Genomic DNA, 19,148 nt, shown 5'->3' on the forward strand with positions numbered 1-19,148 from the left:
TATTAAAATTTGTTGAGTAGAAAATACATTTCTTTAGAATTTCCAACTGTATTAAAATGTTATTGCATCTCGTATTTCAGGCATATCTAAATCAATTTCAAATAAATCTCCAGTATCTATCATCTTATACCTTTATTAACATGAAACCTTGGGCAGCCCGGGTAGCTAAGCGGTTTAGTGCCACCTTCAGCCCAGGGCGTGATCCTGGAGATCTAGGATCGAGTCCCGAGTCTGGTTCCCTGCGTGGAGCCTGCTTCTCCCTTTGCCTGTGTCTCTGCTTCTCTCTCTCTCTCTCCCCCCCCCCTTCTCTGTCTCTCATGAATAAATAAAATCTTTAAAAAAAATAACATGAAACCTTAAATTTTTCTTAGAATCCTTGTTTAAAAGGTATGGAGAAAAAAATATTTTACAGTGAATGCGAAGAGTCTTATGTGAAGGAAAATTTTTCATCAACTCTCATTTCTCTCATTTTTTATTTATTTTTTTCCAAAGATTTTATTTATGAGAGAGAGAGAGAGAGCATGCACGCAGAAGTGGGGGGAGAGGCAAAGGAAGAGGGAGAGAAAAACCGATTCCTCACTGAGCCTGAGATGATGACCTGAGCTGAAAGGCTGAAAGCTAAACTGACTGAACCACCCAGGTGGCCCTCTCAGCTCTCATTTTTTAAGAAGTCATACTGAAGCAAATGTAAAATATCTCTCTGGACACCGCATTAAGAAAGATGGGACATTGTGACACTAGGAAGCCCACTTGGAGCTGTTTAGTTAATGTGTCCCAACTACCAGAGAATAGGACATAACCGAGTGACATTTTATCTAGACTCTCCTTGGAATCTGATTGACATTATTTGATTTGGCACACTAAGATGTTGAGAACAAGAACTGCAGGCTGTTTGGTAGTGGAGAAATTGACTGCTGTCTTTTAAAAATAAGGTCCTGAATATTGTGTAAAGGTAGTATTAAATTGTTTTAACTCCAAAAAATCGTTTTAATTAATGGAAATTTGGTGACCAATCACAGACAATCCTTGAACTAAAATCGTGATACTCAGTTATAACAACTTCCAACTTCTTTTTTTTTTTTATTTATTTATTCATGAGATGCACAGAGAGGGGCAGAGACAGAGGGACAAGCAGGCTCCCCAAGGGGAGCCTGATGTGGGACTCAATCCCAGGACCCCAGGATCATAGCCTGAGCCAAAGGCAGACATTCAACCACTGAATCACCCAGGCACCCCCAACTTCCAACTTCTTGATTAAGGTGGTTTTTTTGTTTTCATTTTTCTTAAATAACTGTTTCAGGTGAAAAATTCTTAATTCCTTAAACCTTGATTTTCTTATGAAATTTAATGTGATTATTTTAAAATTCCAGGCAGGCATCCTAAGTATGCATCACAGTTAATGTAAAAATGTGTATTGAGGAGTCAGTTTTGGCGGACAGTAGCTGAACGCTTCTGATAATAGGCAACAAAGGCTACTACTCCCCTTTATTGCTGATAGACATAGGTGGGTAATCAAAATTATTAATTGTATTGTTGAACATTAGCTGTAACAAGTGGCTTGACATAACTTTATTATTTTCTGAAAAGTGGTAGTGTATTTAGTTTGTAGTTATACAGTAGACCTCATTTCTAAAGAAACTAAAAATTCTGACATGATTTAAGTAGAATACTGAGTTCATTCTCTTAACATTCTCCTATCTTAACAGATAGGAAGAGGATATATTTTAAAGATGAAAAAATGATGCCGTTTGCAAATGTAGTCAATAAACATTCTCACATGTATGTAGCTCTTCTTCATTTGCAGAGAAGATAGCACTGCAAGATCTATTGGTAAGGTTACTAAGCTTTTTTAAGGACACAGTTCTCACTTAGGAAAGGATTAAGAGACCACCTGCATCCAGATGTCTGCTCCCTGCTTGCTAGCTCTGGGATCTTGGACAGGTCATTAAATTTCTCTAAAAACAGAAATACCTGTCCTCAAAGATGGTTTGGATGATTGTAAGTTAACGTGTAAAGCAGATGGTTCTGAAGTTTAGTTACTTTGAATCTAGAGAAGCACAGTGAAGTGGTGATAGGGGGTACATTTCAGCACCTGCCCACCCCACACGCACTTTTTTTTTTTTTTTTTACATTTCTGTGTAATCAATGCAGTGAGAATGAGCACATGGTGGAGGTGGTAATTCTTAGAAAATGAGCATTGAGTAGACAACATACTGAGGGCCCACTACCTTTACTGACCTTGTAGCTGTCTCTTGAGCAACTTAAACCTTGTTGGGAAATATCCAAATAGTTGATTTTTCCAAGACTACGCAGGGCCCAAGGGTGCAAGAGTCCCTGGTTCTGGGGGTTCCTAACTAGATACTGGCTGTTGACAAAGTCCAAAGGCAGAGAGACAGTGGTGAAACAAGAAAGGAATTAATTTCAGTGAGGCCAACACTGGGAAAGACGGCAGACTGACATCTCAAGGAGTGTCTGTAAAGTGTTGAAAATACTTCTGGGTTCATAGAAGGAGAATGTGGGACAAAGGTCACTGGGTTTGTGCAGGTGAGCGGCACAGGTCAGGTTGATCATTGCCTTGGGGTCTTGCCTCCTGGCAGTCCCTGTTCTTCAGGGGGGCAGTTTCATTTCCCACCACAGGATGCTCTGCTGGCCAGGTCTTTCACCCAAGCTAAGAGATAAGCTGGAAATAAGAATTTAATTAGAAAGTATAGACTGGCCTATAGGAGCCGCCGGGTTGAGAGGAATGTGGCCCTCTCCTCTCCCTGCGATGGCGTGTACTCATCTGTTAATATCTGTGTACTCCGAAAAGAGGGAATCATCTGGCAAAAATGTTAGTTTGCCTGCTGTGTTTAAGGCTCCCATTCAACCCAATATCATGAACTCTGTTCACACCAACTTGTGCCAAAAACAACAGCCAGCCATATGCTGTCAGTAAATTAGCAGGTCATCAAACCAATGCTGAGTCTTGGGGTACTGGCAGAGCTGTGGGTCGAATTCCCAGAGTTCGAGACGGTGGGACTCACCATTCTGGCCAGGGTGCTTTTGGAAATATGTGTCGTGGAGGCTGCATGTTTGCACCAACCAAAACCTGGTGCCATTGGCACTGCCGAGTAAACACAACACAAAAGCGATATGCCATCTGCTCTGGCCTGGCTGCCTCAGCCTTACCAGCACTGGTCATGTCTAAAGGTCATCATATTAAGGAAGTTCCTGAACTTCTATTTGGTGGTTGAAGATAAAGTTGAAGGCTACAAGAAGACCAAGGAGGCTGTTTTGCTTCTTAACTTAAAGCCTGGAATGATATCAAAAAGATCTATGCCTCTCAGTGAATGAGAGCTGGCAAGGGCAAAATGAGAAACCAGCGTCATATCCAGCCCAGGGGACCCTGCATCATCTACAGTGAAGACAGTGGTATCATCAAGGCCTTCAGAAACATCCCTGGAATTACTTTACTTAACGTAAGCAGACTGAGCGTTCTGAAACTTGCTCCTGGTGGGCTTGTGGGACATTTCTGCATTCAGACTGAAAGTGCTTTCCTCAAGTTAGGTGATCCTTATGGTACTTGGCGTAAGGCTGCCTCCCTCAAGAGTAACTACAACCTTCCGATGCATAAGATGCTTAATACAGACCTTAGCAGAATCTTGAAAAGCCCAGAGATCCAAAAGCCCTCCAAGCACCATGCAAGAAGATTCATCGTAGAGTCCTGAAGAAGAATCCACTGAAAAACCTAAGAATCATGTTGAAGCTAAACCCGTATGCAAAGACCATGCGCCAGAACACCATTCTTCACCAGGCCAAGAATCAAACTCCAGATGGATAAGGTGGCAGCAGCCTTAAAAGCCAAATCAGATGAGAAGGGGGTTCCAGGCAAGAAGCCCATGGTAGGGAAGAAAGGAAAGAAGGCTGTTGGTGTGAAAAAGCCGAAGAAATCTTTGGTAGGAAAAAAGGCTGCAGCTACCAAGAAACCAGCAGCTGACAAGAAACCTGCAGAAAAGAAACCCACCACGGAAGAGAAGAAACCTGCTGCCTAAAAATTTATATTTGTTTATTCCATAAAAATCAAATAATTTTAGACAGCTAATTTTTTTTTAAAAGATTTTGTTTATTCATGAGAGACACAGAGAGAGAGAGAGGCAGAGACACAGGCAGAGGGAGAAGCAGGCTCCATACAGGGAGCCCAACACAGGGCTCAATCCCAGGTCTCCAGGATCAGGCCCTGGGCTGAAGGTGGCGCTAAACCGCTGAGCCACCCGGGCTGCCCTGGACAGCTAATTTTAAATAAAGACCTGATCAAAGAAACAAAAACAAAAAAAGTATAGACTGAGGTCAAAGTGGAGATGGTTGGAGTCCTCTTTCCAGACCATTCTTCTCTTTGCCTTCTTGCTTGAAAGATGTTTAGTCTTGTCTAGAATTCCTGGATCATAATCCATTTTCATCAAAACTGGACCGTTTTTCTCATTGACCTCAGACATTTACTGAATCCAGTTTGGATTTTATTCTTCTGAGTGACTTTTTCTACTTTAAACTTGTGGATTTCTCCCAACTCCTTTCTCTTGCTTTCTTTACCCTGTTCTTTTTCTAACTGGCTCTCAATCACTCCCTTTTTTGTTGTTGTTAGTTTGTTCTTCTGTATCGTTTATTTCTTTACAATTTTAAAACTGGACCATGGTGTCTATCCCTGGTTAATTTTGCCTGGCATATGTGAATCTTCTGATCTCAATCAACATGCTTCGTTTATTTTGCTTTGGGGAGGGTTCTTGAATAAATGAATTTCGGTGACAGTTTTCTTGCTTCTGTTTGTTTTCTTTAGAAACAGCTACTCATTAGCTAATTCTTTGTGATTAACGCTTCTATGTTTTGTCATTTCATTGCTTTTTTAGTTCTCTGTTCCAGGAATGCCTTTCAAATTTGTCACTAAACTTGATTTCACTTTAATGAAAAGCTGCTTCCTACTGCTTCCAACTTGGACTTTATCGTGGCTGCTGTGCTTTTGCTCTCTTTAATCTTGTCACAGCCTTTTGTTTAATTGAGGTTATCTTTTTCCCCCGAGCAATACACACTCATTGCGGGTAGGTTGGAAAGGGAAGCAAAGGAAAGAAAATATAACTCATCCAAAATCCCGCTACTCAGGAATGCCCCAATTAAAATTTGATGACAGGGCAGCCTGGGTAGCTCAGCAGTTTAGCACCGCCTTCGGCCCAGGGCATGATCCTGGAGACCCAGGATCGAGTCTCACATCAGGCTCCCTGCATGGAGCCTGCTTCTCCCTCTGCCTGTGTCTCTGCCTCTCTCTCTCTCTCTCTGTCTCTGTCTCTCATGAATAAATAATATTTTTAAAAAAAAATAAAATTTGATGACAATCTTCAACCATTTTCTAAGAGTGTAAGAACAGTCCCCTATCCCAGTGAGATCACACTGCTTTGACACTTTTTCATTTTCATGATCTTTCATGAAAAATATGAAGTAGCATTGAGGAGGACACATGATGTGATGAACACTGGGTATTATATGCAACTGATGAATTATTGAACATTACATTTAAAATTGATGTACTATATATTGGCTAATTGAATTTAAATAAATAAAAATATGAAGTAGCATTTCTGTTTCAGAGGAGTTTTCTTCGAATTTCTCGAGCACATTAGAATTACATGGGAGCATATTAAAAACTTTGGATACCTGTCCTTAGCCCCCCAGTTTTCAGATTTAATTTTTCTGGGATGGGACCCAAACATCACCATTTTTTAAAGGTTTCCCTGATGTTTCTTTTTTTTTTTTTTTTTAATTTTTATTTATTTTTGATAGTCACAGAGAGAAAGAGAGAGGCAGAGACACAGACAGAGGGAGAAGCAGGCTCCATGCACCGGGAGCCCGATGTGGGACTCGATCCCGGGTCTCCAGGATCGCGCCCCGGGCCAAAGGCAGGCGCCAAACCACTGCGCCACCCAGGGATCCCTTCCCTGATGTTTCTAACGTACAGAGCTGAGAACCCTTAGCGTGTGTGTGCAATGGAGGCTTTGAGTAGGTTTTGTTTTGGGGTCCTGTTTGGTTTTCAGAAGGCTAATCTACCAGCATAGCTGTTCCCTTATACTGCCAAGGAAATGGCTGAACCTATCCAGCAAGGAAGCAGCTTTTGTTAAAATCGAGTAATTAAATAACTGATTCCCTGGGACGCCTGAGTGGCTCAGTAGTTTAGCGCCTGCCTTTGGCCCAGGGCATGATCCTGGAGTCCCTGGATCGAGTCCCACTTCAAGCTCCCTACATGGAACCTGCTTCTCCCTCTGCCTATGTCTCTGCCTCTCTCTCTCTCTCTCTCTAATGAATAAATAAATAAAATCTAAAAAAAAAAAAAAATTCCCCAAATAGTTGGAGTATCTTACTACTGAGAGTGGTTAGCTATGTTTAGATCCTTTGGTTGAGGAAAGTAATGGTAGCAATAAATTCACTGCAAGATACTTTAGTCTTTTGTTTATTTACTATTTACCATGTAGCAGAATTTTTTTAATGAAATATTAAGCTATGTCAATATATCAATTCTTTTTTTTTTTTTTAGATTTTATTTATTTATTCATGAGAAACACAGAGAGAGGCAGAGACATAGGCAGAGAAAGAAGCAGACTCCATGCAGGGAGCCCGATGTGGGATTTGATCCTGGATCCCAGGATCACGCCCTGGGCTGAAGGCAGGCACTTAACCTCTGAGCCACCCAGGTGTCCCAATATATCAGTCCTTAAGCAGAGTCTTTCTGAAAGGATGTCTAATGTTCAGTGTTAACTTGTTTACATAATTATAATAGTCACTGCTCTGTCTTCCCAAAACCATCAGAAACACTTGCTCTCACCCAAGGTCTCTGGACATCTGTGATTTTGTTAAATCAAGAGAAATCTAAAAAAAAAAAAAAAAAAAAAAGAGAGAGAGAAATCTGGGTGCCTGCATGGCTTAGTTGGCTAAGCGTCCAACTCTTGATTTAGGCTCAGGTCGTGATCTTGGAGTGGTGAGATTGAGCCCCATATGAGGCTCTGCATTCTCTGGGGAGTCTGTTTGTCCCTCTGCTCTGTTCCTTGTGCATATGCTCTCTTTCTCTCAAATAATAAAATCTTTTTTAAAAAAGATTTATTTACTTATTTATGATAGAGAGAGGCAGAGACACAGGAGGAGGGAGAAGCAGGCTTCATGCCGGGAGCCTGACGTGGAGGACTCGATCCCGGGACTTCAGGATTGCACCCTGGGCCAAAGGCAGGCACCAAAACGCTGAGACACCCAAGGATCCCCTAATAAAATCTTTTTTTAAAAAAAGTTTAGTTTCTCAGAAAAATAGCAAAGGCAGGACTATGAAAGGTGTAAACAAAATCCATATAGTGTTACAAAGAATTCACAGAAATTTTGATGAACTTCCCATAGGACATGGAATGGAGGAGCTAGTCTTTTGTCTTAAAAACATGAAAGTCATATGATGTTTGCAGCTATAATTTGCAATTAATGCATCTTGCAAATTTTAGTAGAAGTTCTCTTGTCTAAAAAGCAAATGTTCATTATGTGTTTAAAACATTTAACTAAAAAAAAAACAAAAATCTTAACTGTGGGGGATCCCTGGGTGGCTCAGCGGTTTAGAGCCTGCCTTTGGCCCAGGGCGCAATCCTGGAGTCCCGGGATTGAGTCCCGCATCGGGCTCCCTGCATGGACCCTGCTTCTCCCTCTGCCTGTGTCTCTGCCTCACGCTGTCTATCATGAATGAATAAATAAAATCTTTAAAAAAAAAAAAAAAAAAAACTTTAACTGTGGCTATATTGAGTTGATTGGTCTAAAAGCTGCTCTGGAAAATTTCCAGAATAAAATCATTTTTGTCATGATCTGGGCAGATAGGCTAGTGAATGCTGCTTCTGTATTTAGGCTTGTCACACTTCAGGGTGCCATTTCTCCCTCTTGCTAAAATGCAAATTCTCCTTGAGCACATCTGTGCTGGGGCCTGACATTCTGCATTTCTAGCAAGCTCCCAGGTGATGTCAGTGCTGCTGTTCCTGCGGCAGGTCATACTTGAGTACCAAAGTCTTTTACCCAGTCATTGACTGAGAATGGGGGGTACCCTCAGTACTTAGCAAGAGCAAATATGCATTCTTCCTGTTATATTTTGTTTTTTAATCTTGTGGACACTGCTAAGGAATGAATTAGTTTACTGCCCTTAGAAACTGTGTAGGTCCTAAAATACACGCATGTAGTGTGTTATTTTAGCTGTGGTTTTTAATTTCTTATCTTGACTTTTCCTTCCAAATTTCTCATTTCTTTTATCCTTTGTGTGAAAGCATTCAAGCAGACATAAACAGACTAAATCACATAACATCTGTACCACTCAATGTTAAGATCCATATTTAATTGAGTATTTAAAAGAAATAAAAGTCACAGAATTGAAGTCCCATTTGTGTTCTTCCTCGATCACAATCTTTTTTTTTTTTTAAGATTTTATTTATTCATTCATGAGAGAGACAGAGAGATAGGCAGAAATGTAGGCAGAGAAGAGAAGCAGGCTCCCTGGTAGGAAGCTGATGTGGGACCCGATCCCAAATCCCGGGATAATGCCCTGAGCCAAAGGCAGACGCTCAACACTGAGGCACCCAGGCATCCCACAGTCTTCATTTTTTTATAAACATACATCAAATTTTGCCACTATGAAGTAGTCATACTAACATTTTTTTTTCCTCCAGTGTCAGAATTTTGGGGCAACTTTGAGAGTTGTCAGACACAGTTATAATAAAGATGGATGAGGCACCATGGATCAGTTAGAAATGTTTTTTGACTTCAAGTAACAAAACACCAACTAAGAGTGACTTAAGCAATAAAGAAGTTTAATTGTCCTATATAATAAGCCTGGAGGCAGTTCCAGGGGGTTTCAACCTTCTACTCTGCCATCCTAATGTCGGCTTTTCATTCCTGGCTTATTGCCTCATGGTTGCAAGATGGTGGCCGTTGCCCCAAGGGTTATATATGTTCACAGCAGCCCAAACAGAAAGGAAGGCTCCACTTGTCTGCAGACAAAATAAGGAAAAACTTCCTTCTGGTGTAACTGTTTCTTTTTATAAGGGAGAAAGTTCTTTCCTAGAATCTTCCCACATGTTCTTCCCTAGACCACTGACTGGCAAAGAATGGAATAATTATAACTGGCTTAGATCCATGATTCTCAGCTTTTAAAATCATGGGGATGGGGGAAGAATTCCACATAATTAATATAGATGCTTTCCAGTCCATGTGGAGCTTAATCCCCTATCATGAGTGTGGGCTGCACTTAGTGACTTGCTTCCAGAGAACAGATTTGGGCAGAATTAGAAAGTAACTGGACAGAGAAGCAACCTGTAAGTATTCAGGATTAACATTAGCCAAGTAATCAGGATTAACATCGGACACAAGTCAGGTGGAGAGTATGTACCCCTAAAATGATGTGATAAGAAGGGTACTTCACCTCTGTAGTCTTCTTCCTTAAAAAAAAAAAAAATGAGAAGGTAAGAATAAGAAGTTACAGACGGCAAGACACTAAGGAGACATGAGTAAATGTGAAAATGGGATCTGGAATAGGAGAGGGGTATTAGGTAAAAACTAAGAAAATCTGTGTAAAGTACAATTCAGGTAATAATTACCAAAGCTGTTTTTTCAGTTGTGATAAAGTGGACCATAATAACATAAGATTGTATGATTTTAACTATGGTGGGGTGGGGATGGGGCTCGGTGAACCAAGACAGGTGACAACATGTCCAAGCTGAGTGACGGCTCACTAAGGCCATCACGATGTCCTGTCTGCTTTTGTATATCCTTGAAGGTTTTCATTAAAGTTTTAAAATGTGAGTATTTTCTTTTAGTGCATAATATGCCTACATATGTTTCAATAAATTATACAGGGTAATGGTTAATAGCATGGATATTGATATCAAGAATTCTGTATTTGAATCTCAGTTTTGACATTTAATAGTTGGTGAGAAAATGAGAAATGTAGGTAATAATATATAAGCACTAAACAGTTTGAAGGTTTCCTCACCAGCTTGGAAACTTACCTCTCAGTTCTAATTAACTGAAGTTAATCTTCAGTTAGATTAAACCAAAATAAAGAGGAATTTATTATGAGGTGTGTCTGATAACAGGATGCAGTTGAGCTTCATGTGTGAGCTAAAATCAAAGATCTGGCCCCTCTCTAAGCACACCTTCCTTCTTCCAGCTGAGGATCAACTTTCTCTGCTTCTCACTCTTGAATTCAAGAGCGAACATGGTGGCCCATATCTGTTAGGTTCATATCTGTCCATTCAAAATTCCTGCCAGACTGATGCTAAGACTTCTTGGTCCAGCGCCTCATTTCCTAGGAAGGAAGGGCCTGTTGGCCCAGCCAGCTGCGGCCAGGAAAACAGTTGCATTGTATAGGTCTAACAGGTAACTACGTGGATGGAGTGGACAGCGCATGGAGGTGTTCACCAAAACCAGCTAATTTACAATCATGAGGTACAATACCTTCACCAAATTCTCTAAAACCATTAGAATACAATAAAATCCAATTAATAACCATGCTTTGGGACGCGTGGGTGGCTCAGCAGTTGAGCATCTGCTTTCAGCTCAGGATGTGATCCCAGGGTCCGGGATGGAGTCCCATATTGGACTCCCTGCGGGGAACCTGCTTCTCCCTCTGCCTGTGTCTCTGTCTCTCTCTCTGTGTCTCTCGTGAATAAATAAATAAAATCTTTTTTTAAAAAAAAATCCATGCTTTTTTCATTCATTCAACAAATATTTATTGCACACCCACTGAATGCCAGATACCATATAACAAACTCAGGATATATAAAACAAGATAGGTTTAGTCCTCATTTAGCAACATGGAGAGCAGAATTCAGTTATTTGCTTGCATGTGCCTGTAACTAAAATACAAACATTCAAAACTCTTCCAAACTTTTGAGAAAGATTGATGTTCTGAGACAGATGTGGTATGTTTATCCTGTGACATACATGTATTCTCTAGCACCTTACAGTGTACTTCCCAAGAGGGCACATACCCTAATTTCAGAGGCATAAGGGTCTGGTTATGTAGATAAAAATAAAATGAGAGCCATCCTGTTGCTATGTCTCTCTGCAGATCTTCCTTGGGAGCATTCACTACTTTGTTTTAATCCCATCCTGGGGGCACCTGAGTGGCTCAGTGGTTGAGCGTCTCTGCCTTTGGCTCAGGTTGTGATCCCAGGGTCCTGGGATTGAGTCCCACATCAGCCTGCCTGCAGGGAGCCTGCTTCTCCCTCTGCCTATGTCTCTGCCTCTTTCTATGTGTCTCTCATGAATAAATAAATAAAATCTTTAAAAAAAAAATCCCATTCTGATCAGGCCACCCTCTGACCTGACATTTGGTCACCAGAAGACAGTGGTCAAAGCATAGGATTGTCATGGTTGTTCGTGGTTGTCCTCTTGTTCAGCTCTATTCTAGAACCAGAGACAACATGCTTGGTCATTGTGGGTACATAATGAAAAAGAATAATCTTAAATTGTGAAGATTTCTATGTAAATTTATAAATTTCTAATTTCTGGAGAAAGTAGGTAGTACAGCCTCAAACCTTTTTTTTTTAGAAAGGATTTATTTATTTATTTGAGAGAGAGAAAGAGTGAGGGGGAGGGAGAGGGACATGCGGACTCTACACTGAGTGCAGCATCCCATGCGGGGGTGGATCTCACAACACTGAGTTCCTGACTTGAGCTGAAACCAAGATTCAGATGCTCAACAGACTGAGCCACCCAGGCGTCCCTGCCTCAATTTTTTTTTTATTTAAGATTTTATTTATTTATTCATGAGAGACAGAGAGAGAGAGAGACAGGCAGAGGGAGAAGCAGGTTCCATGGAAGGAGCCCGACGTGAGACTCGATCCCGGGTCTCCAGGATCACACCCTGGGCTGAAGGCAGCGCTAAACTGCCGAGCCACCCAGGCTGCCCATGAAAATATATCACAAAGTGAAAAATACCATTCCATTATCATACCCTGTTTCATTCTTCATATCATAGCTGACATTATTCACCTTTCCTTTTGTGACAGAAGCCCATGGAAGCATTTGGTGCGACCAGCATCTGTGGCAGTGTTCTAGTACAGAACATGCTTAAATTTCATTAAAATGTCAAATATTGGGGATCCCTGGGTGGCGCAGCGGTTTAGCGCTTGCCTTTGGCCCAGGGCGCGATCCTGGAGACCCGGGATCGAATCCCACATCGGGCTCCCGGTGCATGGAGCCTGCTTCTCCCTCTGCCTATGTCTCTGCCTCTCTCTCTCTCTCTGTGACTATCATAAATAAATTTTTAAAAAATGTCAAATGTTAAGAGGTATGTAATCCATTAATCTTGAAAAAATGTTGAGACGTTCACTTTTCTTTCTCAAAAGTCTGATTTCCCCTTCAGTGTCAGATTCACCTGACAAAACTACATAATCATAATCAGTTTCCAATTATCAGAGTGTTAACATTTCATTGAGAGAAATACTTTTGACTCAGACCATTTATTTGAGTGTATGTGTTTATGCAAAGAAAGGAGTGTGAAATTATAAACACAGCTCCACCTGGATGAAAGTACAGGTGATTGTTTATCTGTATTTCCTACAATTAGCATAGGTAACAATAAAAGTGAAAGAAAAAATTTTAATGGAGTAAAGACTATGGCCATGTGGATGGGTTACGAACATCATATATGTGTTATATGTATTTGTCTTCCAACATTTAAATGCAACAAAACTTCAGTCTCCCTTTCAAAGATAAGGGTTCATTATTAATATCCCATACTTTATCATTATGAAGTATTTAATTCTCATGTTTCTAGAACTGATTGCTTTATGACATATATACTCCCCTCCCTGCAAAGCTAAACCCAAACTTGTTTTGTTTTGTATTACAGGCTATGCACAAATACACCAATTGACCTATCAATGGATCATTTGATTGGTGTATAGTTAGGAAGAAAAAATATATATATGAAATTCTCTTGGCATCCCTGTTCCTGACATAGGTCTAGTAAGTATTAAATCTTAAAGTCACCGAAACTTCAATATCCAAGTTCAAACCCAAGAATTTGGCAAAGGTAACCATTCTTAAGAACAAATTAAAAAAATTTAAAAGAAGAACAAATATTCATGCAACATATTTTAGGACTTTAATTAATCTAACATTTTACAAGTAGTAAAATGTTATGAGCAATACCCTTCCTCTCTGTTAAGTGGCTGTTTTGATTTATATATCAGTGTTGGAAATTCTAAAATGAAAATAAGGGGATCCCTGGGTGGTGCAGCGGTTTAGCGCCTGCCTTTGGCCCAAGGCGCGATCCTCGAGACTGGGGATCGAATCCCACGACAGGGCTCCCGGTGCATGGAGCCTGCTTCTCCCTCTGCCTGTGCCTCTGCCTCTCTCTCTCTGTGTGACTATCATAAATAAATACAAAAAAATTAAAAATAATAATAATAAATAAATAAATAAATAAATAAATAAATAAATAAATAAAATGAAAATAAAAGCCTTGCAGATGCCAGAAAGGAACAACACTCAGTGATAATTAAGCAGAACCAGCCAAAAATACTAACACAGCAAGGTAAACAGGCTTGGTATTCTAATTCTGATGAAGTTAACCAGTTATGTCTTCTAAATTGTATTCTTAGGAAGGATTAATGTAGAGTGATAATATGAGGAAGGGATAATGTGGAAAAGTATGAGTCCTTTGTAGATCTTAATGATTTTTGTTTTCTTAAAACCCAGATGAAGTCCAATAAAGTATTTAGTAAAGCTCATAAGAAGAAGAGGAGTTTATTCTGTCTCGTGATTCCTACCATCTCATTTACTCCCATGACATTTATCTTTGGGAAGAAAAAAGGCAATTTGGCACATTTGCTCTTCAAGTTTTTTTTAATATTAGTTCTAACAGCTGATCGTGAGATCCACACATGGCCAGGTGGCAAAACCCTATAGAAGAGCTTCCAAATTCCAAATGCATGAGAAGCCAGTTGAGGTCATTTTAAAATAATTATACCTCAGGGACAGGAAGTGCCTGGTTTTTTCTTACCCGATAGTCTCCAGGCAAGCAACCCTTCAGAACCCTCGGCACTCCCACAGCCCCCTGACTCCATGACCTCAACTTAACAAAATGCTTCCTCTCCCTCTTCCCCTGCACCTGCTCTCCTTGCGAAGGGAGAGCCTCAGATTGACCACGCTCGTGGCCTCTTTCCCCCCTGAAAGCCGAATTTGGGTGGCTGCTAAGCTAGTGCTCTAGGATACCCCAATGAGTCCACAATCTGTTCTGAGAAGCAGAGACCCACACTGGAGGAAGTACCCTGAGAGCTCCCAGTTCCTTCTCAGCCTCTGTCTTAGGGATCTGGAAGGCCGTGAACAAGGGCTCCAACCTCACCTTGGAGCCTACTCCAAACTTAATCAGAATCTCATCTTCATAGTTTCCCAGATGATTCTTACACATATCAAAGTTGGAGAACTGGCAGGATGGAGCCACTCTGGGTCAAGGGAGAAGATTTAAAAACTGACTAGGGGAACCACCCAAAGAGCAGATTAGGGGGTCAGTGAGGGTCTTCCCAGCACTCATCATGTGGCTGTTGATCGCTCTAGAGCTGGTCATGCATGTGACCTGAAACTGCCCCTTCTGCTACCACCCCAATCTGGGGAGAAACACCAGGATTAAAGACACGTGATATGGGGATGGTGAAGAAGCTTTATAATGTCACCCAGTCCACAGAGGAGCAAATACACCTTCACCAAAACAAAGCCAGACTCATTACTCCACGAGAAATAGGGCCAAAGGTATGTTAGTAAAAGAAATTCAGGGATCCCTGGCTGGCACAGCGGTTTGGCGCCTGCCTTTGGCCCAGGGCACAATCCTGGAGACCCGGATCGAATCCCGTGTCGGGCTCCCGGTGCATGGAGCCTGCTTCTCCCTCTGCCTGTGTCTCTGCCTCTCTCTCTCTGTGTGACTATCATAAATAAATAAAAAAATTAAAATAAAATTAAAAAAAAAAGAAAGAAATTCAAAAGGAATTCTGAGATGCCTCACTTTGCAGATGAGAAGGACGGAGCTGCCTTGTCCAGTGCCTTTGGGGGACTTGGCAAGAGGTGGTAGGTGCCAGGCTTTGCTACTGGTCAATGCCTTTGGGTGAAGAAAGAGGTGCCCCTTCTTCCCTAGGACTTCACAACTGTAAGTAGTGACCTGGAAACCCTCAGCACAGAAGGAAATGACAATGTGTGACAGGACATTCAGGTGACTGTCTACCAGATCACTCAAGTTCCCTCCAGCCAAGCCAGACAAGTAAAGCACTTAATTTCCTAATCATACACAAATTCTATAGCAGAATTTACCATTATTGCATCTAGATTCATTAGATGTTTGCTTCTTACTTTTAGATGTTCATTTTCCCCTTTTAAAGGCAGTATACCATGGGGCACCTAGATGGCTCAGTCAGTTGAGCGTCTGAGTTGGGCTCCGGTCATGATCTCAGGGTCCTGGGATCGAGCCCCGCATCGAGCCCCAGGTTGGGCTCCAGGCTGAGGGAAGTCTGTCCCTTTATCTCTCCTTTTGCCCCTCCCCCTCCCCCGTTTGTGCATGCATGCACACACTCTCTCAAATAAATTAAATTTTTAAAATTTTATTTAAAAAGCAATAAGTAACATGAAAATAAAAAAATATGTGCCAAAACCTCACCATCCTAATCCAGCCAAAATAAGCACTTTAATGGATTTCCTGGAGATCTGGAGTGTGCTCTACAGCTCTGTGGACATCCTCAGGCCCACTGACACATCCCAGGCCATGCATTTAGGGAAGATGGACCACATTCTAGAAACTAGAGTCCAAACTGGCCTTAAGATAACCTGCACTTTAGTGTGGGCTCTGCCCAACTCATTCACACACTTTCTACATGTGGGTGTCTTCTCACTGTCCCTGCTTTTTAAATTTAGTGATATGTAAACAAACAACTTAGGCCCCTGTCCCAGCTTGTAACACCCCTGCCCCTCACCACACCTCCTGGATGCCACCCCACTTTCTCCCCCAAGTCCATCTGCAGGCTGCTGACTTGGAAACATTTCCCTTTCAGCTCAATCCCAAACCCATCTCACCTAAACTCTACTTTCACCAAATGGTATAATCCAGAACAATTTCCTCTCTGCCTTCACCTGGAGGGTGGAATTTGGGTCCTTTGTCCATTATGCATATGTCACCTTGATTACGGTGTGCCGTCACCCTGTGCTGTAAGTCATCTCAACTTCAAGGCCTCACAAGACCAACAGCGTTCACTGCAAGTGCCTGAACTCTCCTTTCTGATATTACCCATGCTGCCTTCATGACAGCCACTGATCCTCCCTTTGCCCTTTGTTTTTAAGTATTTTATTTTTAAGTAATCTCTGTACCCAACGTGGGGCTCAAATTTATAACCCAGAGATCAAGAGTCACATACTCTACCAACTGAGCCAGCCAGGTGCCCCACTGATCCCACTTTTTAAGATTACATTGACGGGATGCCTGGGTGGCTCAGAGGTTGGACGTCTGCCTTCGGCTCAGGATCCGGAGGTCCTGGAATCTAGTACCACATCAGGCTCCTTGCATGGAGCCTGCTTCTCCCTCTGCCTGTTTCTCTGCCTCTCTGTGTCTCTCATGAATAAATAAATAAAATATTAAAAAAAAATAAGATTGCCTTGTGACTTTCCAAACTAGGCAATTGTACCTTCTGGCTTCTGACTTTGTTTTCCTTAAAGGATATTAGTTTGCACTCAAGTTAAGTTGCTAGCTTTGCCTGTCCCAGACAATTTTAGCAGCAGATCTACTCTTAGGGCAACCCAATTTCTAGTCCTGGAGCAGCCCTTGGGGAACCATTGTAACTGTAGCATGTATACAAATGTGTATCCAGTGGTATTATAAACAATTCTCTATGCCCAATATTCCCTTTAAAAAGAATAGATTTGGGCAGCCCAGGTGGCTCAGAGGTTTAGTGCCGCCTTCAGCCCAGGGTGGAATCCTGGAGACCCAGGATCAAGTCCCACGTTGGGCTCCCTGCATGGAGCCTGGTTTTCCCTCTGCCTGTGTGTCTCTGCCCCTCTCTCTCTATGTCTCTCATGAATAAATAAATAAATCTTTTTTAAAAAGCTTTAAAAAGAATAGATTTTATTGACTGCAGTGTATCTTCATATGCCCTAATTTATTGGCCATTTAGCTATGGTTAGATTTTAGGTGGTTTCCAGTATTTCAAGTGTCTAAATAATACAATGATGAATAAATTATAAAAAAAGTAGTATTATTTCCTTAAGAAATATTCTTAGATGTACAGTCACTGGGTTTAAATATTAATATTTTTGATATGTCTTGATACATGTTTCTAAACTGCTTTCCAAAATGATGTTACCCTCTGATAGTGCCACCAGCAGCTTCTAAGCATACTAGTTTCACAGTACACCAACCAGAATATCTTCATTTCATCATATGACAAACAGCCAGTGTATTAGGGACTGATGAGGGCTTGGAGAGATAAAAACAAAATCCTTGCTGCCACAGAGCTTAGACTCCAGTGCAAGAAAGAGATGACAACACGATAAATACCATAAACTTATATCATGCTGTATGAGAGATGGGAACATCTCATTCTTTTTTCTTTTATAATAAAAGATTTATCCAGGGGCACCTGGGTGGCTCAGTCAGTTGGGCATCTGTCTTCTGCTCAGATCATGGTCTCAGAGTCCTGGGATCAAGCCCCATGTCACTCCCTGCTCAGTGGCAAATCTGCTTTTCCCTCTTCCTCTCCCTCTGTAATCTCTCTTGCTCTCTCTCTCTCAAATAAATAAATAAAATATTTTAAAAAAATTTTAAAGTTTTATCCATTTATTTAAAAGAGAAAGAGCACTCGTGCGAGACCAAGCAAGGGGAGGAGCAGAGATAGAGGGAGAGAATCCTCAAACTGACTGCCCACTAAGCACAGAACCCAATGTGGGTCTCAACCCCAGGACCCTGAAATCATATGTGAGCCAAAATCACAAGTCAGACACTTAACCTACTGAGCCACCCAGGTGCCCTGGGAATGTCTAATTTTGCCTGAAACTTCACAGAAGAGTGGCACTCATGCTGAAACTTTTAAGACGAGTAGTTGGGATCCCTGGGTGGCGCAGCGGTTTGGCGCCTGCCTTTGGCCGGGGGCTGATCCTGGAGACCCGGGATCGAATCCCACATCGGGCTCCCGGTGCATGGAGCCTGCTTCTCCCTCTGCCTGTGTCTCTGCCTCTCTGTCTCTCTCTGTGTGACTATCATGAATAAATAAATAAAATCTTTAAAAAAAAAAAAAGACGAGTAGTTTTATCAGGCAACAGGATGGGAGAGAGGTTTCAAGCATAAAGAACAATATAGGCAAAATGATGAGGTGCTCAGAAGTGTGTCATGTTCAAAGAACTACAGGCTATTTAGTAAGATTAGGGACAGGTAAGCTGTATTTAGGAGAATGAGGGGGAGGGGGAGATCTGGCAGGATGTTGTATTTTTACAACATAGAATGTCTGAATTCCATTCAGTAGGCGATGGAAGCCACAGAAATTTTTAAGTGAAATATTTTCATTTATGCTGTTTGTTTCTGATACCTATTAAAAAGGGCCCAAGGGGCCATTGGTAGGAATATGGAAAATGGACTGGAGTGGTGTAGACTGGAGACAGACGATCTGGTTGAGAAGTTGTCTCAGCAGACCAAGTGGAAAATCTCAGCTACCAAGGTTGCAATGGAGCAAAGGTACCAGGAAGTTGAGTTGACAGTAATTGCATTTGGGGGCGCCTGGGTGGTTCAAATGGTTAAGTATCCAACTCTTGATTTCAGCTAAGGTCATGACCTTAGGGTTGTTAGAATACCTGCTGAGGGCAAGTCTGAGATTCTATCCCCTCGCCCCCGCCAGCTCATGTTCTCTCTCTCAAATAAATAAATCCTTTAAAAAATAAAATGCAAGTGGTCTTTGGTCCTATGTCTTCATTGTCTAAAGCTTCCATATCATTAGAGCCCACTGGAGCAACAAACAAAGACACCACTGGAGGAGGGAAGTAAAAATGAGGCAAATGTCCAAGTAGCATTGCTATGTGAAGACAAGGACACCATGAAAGAAAGATTAGGCTCCAGGGAGCAAGTTGTAGTTTGTTGTGTTACT

General features: G+C 41.5%; 1 pseudogene; it reads left to right on the forward strand.

The window, feature by feature from the left end:
- Positions 1 to 1,497: 1,497 nt before the first annotated feature.
- On the forward strand, positions 1,498 to 4,149 carry LOC102154517 (annotated as a pseudogene).
- Positions 4,150 to 19,148: the final 14,999 nt, after the last annotated feature.

The sequence above is a fragment of the Canis lupus genome, chromosome 1 (assembly GCF_011100685.1).
Source record: "Canis lupus familiaris isolate Mischka breed German Shepherd chromosome 1, alternate assembly UU_Cfam_GSD_1.0, whole genome shotgun sequence".
Lineage (NCBI taxonomy): Eukaryota > Metazoa > Chordata > Mammalia > Carnivora > Canidae > Canis > Canis lupus.